The sequence below is a fragment of the Chlamydotis macqueenii genome, chromosome 4 (assembly GCF_036417535.1).
Source record: "Chlamydotis macqueenii isolate bChlMac1 chromosome 4, bChlMac1.mat, whole genome shotgun sequence".
Lineage (NCBI taxonomy): Eukaryota > Metazoa > Chordata > Aves > Otidiformes > Otididae > Chlamydotis > Chlamydotis macqueenii.
Window position 1 is genome coordinate 77,999,156 of NC_141559.1, and position 7,241 is coordinate 78,006,396.

Sequence of the window (7,241 nt, forward strand, 5' to 3'; positions counted from 1 at the left end):
TTTCATAGCAAAGGGAGCCAATCTGCAGGACTGGATCAGGGTCTCTGCTGCTGGGACCTCTGGTGCTCATTTATTCTAGAAAAGGCATAAGAAGTGAAAAAGCAGGGTGACAACTCTTTCTGACAATACTAAACCATCTAAAATATTCCAAACTAAAGCTGTGAGCAAGGAAATTCGGAAGGAATTGCAATGCTAAGTGGCTGTGCAATTAAGTGGAAGACAAAATTCAGAGTAATAGAAGCAATGAGAAAACAAAAAAACAGCAATCCTAAGGATACATGCACAATAATGGGCGCTGAGTGAGCTATGGCTGTTGGGAATAAGAGCCTGGAGCTACTGTGGATGGTTTTCTGAAAATGAGAACTTAGTGCTCTATGGGGATTAAAAAGGCAAAGAAAAAATTTAAAACTAGTAGGAAAAGACTTCACAGCAATATAAAGAAATTTTGCACATAGCTCCAGTGCACCAATCTCATATAGGATAGAGCAGAACTACAAAAGGCAGGAAAAGACAACAAGACACCAGAGACGGGGAACATTTTCCAGACCAGAAGAGACAAAATAGGCTAGAACCCTTCATCTTGGGAGAAAAGACGACAGAGGGGGTCTGAGGGAGGTCTATGAAGTCATGAGTTGCACGGGGAATATGAATGTGAAGTAATTGCGCACCATATCTCAGAACACCAAGGACCAGAGACTAACTAATGAAATGATCAGGCAGCAGGTTTAGAACAGAAAGAATTATATTTCACTCACAAATGAGTTATGGGACTCATCGCCATGGACAGAAAAAATAGCAAATTAGTCCAAATGGGCTTAAAATAGTAATGCTCCAACAGGGCGACTAAACATTATAGTCCAAACTCAGTCTTTAGGTCAGGAGTTCCCTCAGCTGTTGACTGCTGGGATGATGTACCATGGGTAGGACCACTCTGCACTCAACTTGCTTCTTACTTTTTTTTTTTTTAGTTTCTCACAGTCTTTCTATTTTATAATGCTGAGACAGTATGAGTCTGGACTCCCATGTCCTTATTCACTAGCATGCCTCTAAACTAATGTATCCCAATGTGAGATTCAAACTTAACCAGGAACAAGCTGCTACACTAAGTTTTGTGGAAAAATACCAAGCTCCACTATTGATACACTCTAACAATAAATTCAGCCCTTCTGAAGAATGGTTAACAGGAGAAAATAATAAACTGTAGCAGGTGAGAAGACCTCCTTCATGAAGGTGAGACCATGTGGGAATCCTCTGCCTTCTCAGAACGTCGATTTCTGCACCATCGTGGTGACTGTCCACTGAGGTGTGCGTTCTCCGTGGTAGTACTCTTCTCTTGTCACCATTAAAAGTTCTTTTACACCCAGAGCATCTGACTGGAGAGTTTATAATAAATGTGCCTCTAATTGCACTTTCTTTACTGTAACCACTGAGAGTCATTGGGAATTCTTGGGACCTTGCAAACCGCATTCAACAGCCACCATTTAAAAAATCTGGCAGACAAGTACTTGCTTTGCCCTCACCCACAAAAGTTCCATCCAAAATATATAGGTTTGAACTAAAAAAAAAAGAGCCTGTCCTGTACCTATGTTCTATTTAAAGTCCACTGTCCTTTTTCTAGAACAAAAGAATATTGAGTTAAATACTTTAGGATCCTCACACTTCACCCTTTTACTTTTTTCTTTTCTGCCACAATTTCTTAAAATTTTTAATATTCTGGTTTTGCTATGGCATTTGTCATTAAGCATACACTGTCACTGAAGACAGCTTTATCCAAGGTCATTGCAGCCTCTTGTCCACCTGCATTTCAGAGTTGGCCAAGACCTGTAGGGTGACCCAAGCAGTGCAGGAACAGGGCCGGGTTTGAGGCTGACCAGCAATAGCAGATGATGGAGGGGACAGCTGTAAAACGACGAGCGTGCTCACCCTAAGCAGGGAAAAGAAGCAATGCTGGAGGGAGATACGCTGAGAGAGGAGATCTGAAACTCCAAAAAGAAAATCAGGAAAGCCCAAAGGATGCTCAATGCACGTGGGGAAACTAAGGCAGAGGGAAGTCTGAGGCTGCTTGCATGAGCCTGTGTATCTCTTGTCTAAATGCAAAGAGTAATTGAAAAGCCTAGAAAATACTGTCCTCCTCAGCTCTCACTGCCTTAATGGGCTAAAGGAGAAAGAGTCTGAGCTAATGCTGGTACTGGGCATCCTGTTGGTGCTGTAGGGCACGGGGACCACAGTGAGGAGGTGGGTTAGGGCAAGGAAGGACATGGTAGTACTGCTTGCAGTGAGGAGGTGGGTTGGGGCAAGGAAGGACATGGTACTGCTGCTTGCCAGGATCCACAGGAGACCAGAGGCACTAAGGGGAATAACCCACAAGAGAAGTTTTGGCAGAGCTGGGACTGCACCTCATGTCATCTCCACACACAACGCCTCTCCTGACCACATGAACAACCTTCCAGCCTCAGGCAGGCCCTAAACAAACAAATGGGAGGATTTTTACCATTTTCAGTGATGGATGAGGTCAGATCGGGCTGAAGCCGGACCAGCTGCCAGCGCAACTGTGCATAAATCAGTGGATTGGCTCACAGGTGGAGAAAGAGTTGAGGTTTTTGCAGGTCCTTACCCAGCTATTCAACCTCCCGTACATCTGACATCCCTGCAATGCGGGAGCCTGTTATCTGCTCTTGCTGAAGTCCATGGAAGAGTTGTCCTTGGCCTTGATGGCTCCAGGGTCCCTGTATACACTGCTACGGTGCAGCTAAGCCTCCTACCAGTCTAGTGGAGACACCTCCTTCACCTTGCCTTAGCGGGAGGGAGGCATTGAGGCGCTGGTCTGAGTAACACAGTACTTCCACTGGGGCTAGGCTGAGAACTTCAGGCTTTTTTAAATATTAACCAAATATGTTTCTATAAAATGGATCCTCTCAATCTCTAGCAGAGGGCTTCCAAACCAATCTGCCAGACTGCCAAGCACCCAGTGGCCTCCATCAAGATGTACACTGATGATCCAGAAAGTCAGATTGGATTGGGATTCAACGATATCGGGGCCAGAGGGATCCTGTATAAGTGTTTAGTCCAGCTTTCCAGATAAGATAAATTCATGCAATCATTCCTCCAGGAAGTCCACAGCTTAAACCATAACATAGATTTTTTTAAATATCCAGCTTTTATTTATACAATCCAAGCAGTTTAGACTCCATCATTCCTTTAGCTAATACACTGCAAAGATGGTTATGTTCAGCATAACTACACAGCTCTTACCTGGTCTGCCTCTGGAAATCACTGCACTTCTTTCTGATAGACTAGAAAGCCACCGGGCAGTGGCAACGTCCTCTCATGGAGGGGTGAACGGGCTACGAGCAGCTCACCCTTTGCTGTTTGCTGAGATGCACTGACAAAAGATGTTTTTCAGAGCTTGGATCCCTGTTACAGCAGAGACAAGAGGTTCAGAGAGGTTCGGAGAGGTTCGGAGAGGAGAAGTTCGGAGAGGTTTGGAGAGGTTCGGAGAGAAGAGGTTCGGAGAGGTTCGGAGAGGTTCGGAGAGGTTCGGAGAGGAGAGGAGAGGAGAGGAGAGGAGAGGAGAGGAGAGGAGAGGAGAGGAGAGGAGAGGAGAAGATTAAATGTCATCATTCAGTCTAAGTGCATAAAATAAAGCTCCAGATTGTCATAAGCACTTTTCCCTCTGAGTGCATATTGATTGTGTCAAGCAAAAAACGAGCATTTAAAAAGAAATACAATTTTAAGTCATTGACAAATGACTCCAATATACATCAAGTGTGAATAATTCTCATTTCTTACCTCATTTCACTATCCTTCCTCAGTTTCACATTATGCAAGAGGACTATCCTATAATCCTGTCCATGCACGTTTGCCAAGTCTCCAAATAGCTTTTAAAAACCCCTCTGATGAGAGACCACCAACTTTACGGGTTCTTGCGACTCCCACTGTACATTTTATGGGTATTTAGCAATGCTACAGGGTTTTCCTAACGCTGGAGAAATTTCTCTTCTCTCCACTAATAACAGACATGTGTTTCAGCAGCTTTTTCTCACTTTTTCTCTCCTCTCCTGCTTATATTCTCAAATTGCTGATTTTTAAGATGTATTTTTCATAAAACTACAAAAATGGTGTATTTGTTTCTTTTTTCTTTTTTTTTTTTTTCAGATTAGGGACTGGACAAAATTTTACCCTGCCAAGCTTTTTTTTTATTTCTTTTTTTTGTTATTGTTGTTTAAATACTTCACAACAAAAGAATGTGCTCCTGATGGAATTTTTATTGCAAAAAAAAAAAAACCAAAAAACAGTTCTCCCCTTCTCCTTTCTTATATCTTGCACACTTCAAAACACATCCTGAAATTCTGTAACCTCCCAAGAAAGACAGCTGCTCAAATGCTGTCAAGACATTAATGATAATGTCAGAGCACATGACACACATTTAAATGTTAAAAGAAGAAGTATTAAGGCTGCATCTCAATCTCGCTTTGATGACTCAACTTTGCATTGACACACTCAGCACGTCAATTGCAATCCGACTTCTGGTTTTATTCTTCAACAGCATTTTAAAACGATTCCTCTTGCCGACGGAGGATGTTGGAAACTGTACAGTGAGAGCAGACGTTGCTTTTTCACAAGCGCAGAGCTCTGGTTTTTCACAGGATTTGGAAGAGTGTTCTGGTTTTCAGAAAGTGCAAAGCTGTCACCAGCTGAATCACCTTTCAGAAACGCTCAGGATGCTTTCCTGGGGAAGATGTCCTGTCCCTCGGGCTCTGCTTTGGAGACATCCCCACGGTGCACACCTGCAGCATGTCTATACCCCATCTCTTATGGGCACTGAAGACAAGCCTTTCAAACACCCCAAACTTCAACTTCTGCTAAATCTTACCACTTAGTATAGAAACATAGAATCATAGAATGGTTTGTGTTGGAAGGGACCTTTAAAGCCCATCCAGTCCAACCCCCCTGCAAGGAGCAGGGACATCTCCAACCAGAACAGGTTGCTCAGAGCCTCATCCAACTTGGCCTTGAATGTTTCCAGGGATGGGGCATCCACCACTTCTCTGGGCAACCTGTGCCAGTGTTCTACAACCCTCAGTGTAAAAAATTTTTTTCCTAATATCTAATCTGAATCTATCTCCATCTATTTTGAAACCATTACCCCTCGTCCTGTCACAACAGGCCCTACTGAAGGGTCTCTCCCTGCCTTTCCTGTAGGCCCCCTTGAGGTACTGGAAGACTGCTATAAGGTCTCCCCAGAGCCTCCTCTTCTGCTTACTTATCCTTTCAAATAATATTTTATCTGCAGGCACATTCTGGGGTTTCACAGCCATTTCTTCCAACGACATCAGCTTTGAGCAGAGCTAAGAGCCACCTGATGAAGTATCTCACCCACTGGCAAGAGGCAGAGACCAGTTTAGGGCACGGTGCTGTAGTGTCAGGGAGAGCTCGACCCCGCACTGGATGGAGTTAAGCCATGACTTTGAGTGGTGCCAGAGGATGCTGGGATGAGAGGTTAACACTTCTCCAGTGATAGCATCTGCTCAGATTTTTACCCAGGACTCCCTGTTGCTCCAGTGGCTTGGCACGAGGCCGCACTGCTCCTGGCCCGAATACTGGTGCCAGCACAGCCCCACTGCTTTGATTTCCAGAGGCAAGGTGGTCTCCATAAGCCCAGGCGTCGCTGCCCATCTTCATCGCACGTGGAAAGCTTGCCAGTGGCTCCAGGGCTACGACGGCTTGTGTTGAAGGGCAGGGTCTAGTCTGCAGGAATATTATCCTTGCTTAATTTAAAGAGTAACATTCAGCTAAACAAATTAAGCTGGTAGAAGAGGTTGTATGGATCCTTTCATTGCAGTTTAAATCTCTCTCCCTTCAGCTTAGTCTCAAGAAAGCTTAAGTTTCAACCACCTTTAAGGTAAACAGCAGCAGCCCAACCGGATGATAACAGAGTCCGCACGCAAGCACTCAGCACAGATCCGTATGTACACGGCGTCCGCGCTCCGCGACTGGCAGCTGTCACCACTGTACCCTCTGTGAATGGGGGGGGACTGTGCACCACAGGGTTTGTCACCCTGAGGGACAAGGACCATCGTGACCCAGCCCTGATTTGGGCCTCCCCAGCTCCCTTGCGATACCTATAACCACAAGGATACTAAAATGAGAGAAGGGGAAGGTCTGACAGGCAGTTATGTGACTGGGGACACTCAGGTTTAGGTTTCTTCTTGGAAGCGCTCCGTAAGGCAGCTACCGCCAAGAGAGCAGCTATATAACCAGCACCCAGAAAATATAGGTGCCTTAAGGGCAAGACATGAAAAACAAATGGTGTAAATGGCTGCAAATTCTTTCATTTTACCCCCCAAATGGATTTGGCCCATGGACTCCAGCTGGAGATTCTAGGTAGGGAGAATTTAATGACAGAGACTGAAATTTGGCCAAGATCTTGGGTTTAATCCTCTTTCTCTTGTGAGAAGAGCCATCAAATGTTTAATGTAAGCTTCCACTGAAAAATGATGGCAGACCCTGCTGGAGGGCCTGGTGCCACTGCCACCCACTGGGACATTTGGGAGAAACCAGGTCAACCAAAAGTCCCTTTGTTGGCTCTCACCTTTGAGAGTGAGAGGAACTCAGAGACGAAAGATGGAGAAAATGGCCTGGTATGGCCTGGGCACGGCCTGGCATCAGTAGAACTAATTCACAGGCTCTCGCTGAGGACACAGAGCAGTTTGCCAGCACCACCACAAGGCAGGGGGGTGATGCTACCCACACTGGGAAGTCACGCGCTTCTGAGTTCAGCTGACTCACCTGAAGTCCTTCTGCAAAAGAAAACCCAACTGCAGTGACACCGGGGGCAGAGGATTTAATGGAGGAGGCAGCATGGCTGTTACGGAGATGGTGCTGAACAGGACTCAGCCTATCTGCTCCAGTTCCTTCTCCAGTTTCTTCACCTGGAGAAATCCCAGTTATGTCTGCTCCAGGGCAGCCTGGCCACAGCAGTTTGAAGCAGAGGACATTAGCCACCAGGCAGAGCTTGTCTTGCTCCGTGGACCTCAGCTGGGTCCACAGAAGCTCCCTTTGCTCACCCTATGTGGTGCCGATGGCCACCAGGTTAGCGTGCCGTGGGAGGAGGAGGAGGAGGATTAGGAACCAACGTCCCCTTCTCTGCAGCGAATCCAAGCATCTCCCAGCGTACATCCCATTGATTCTCAGTACAATGTCTAAGGAGTTTGGGTAATGGTTTTAAAACAGATGGAGGC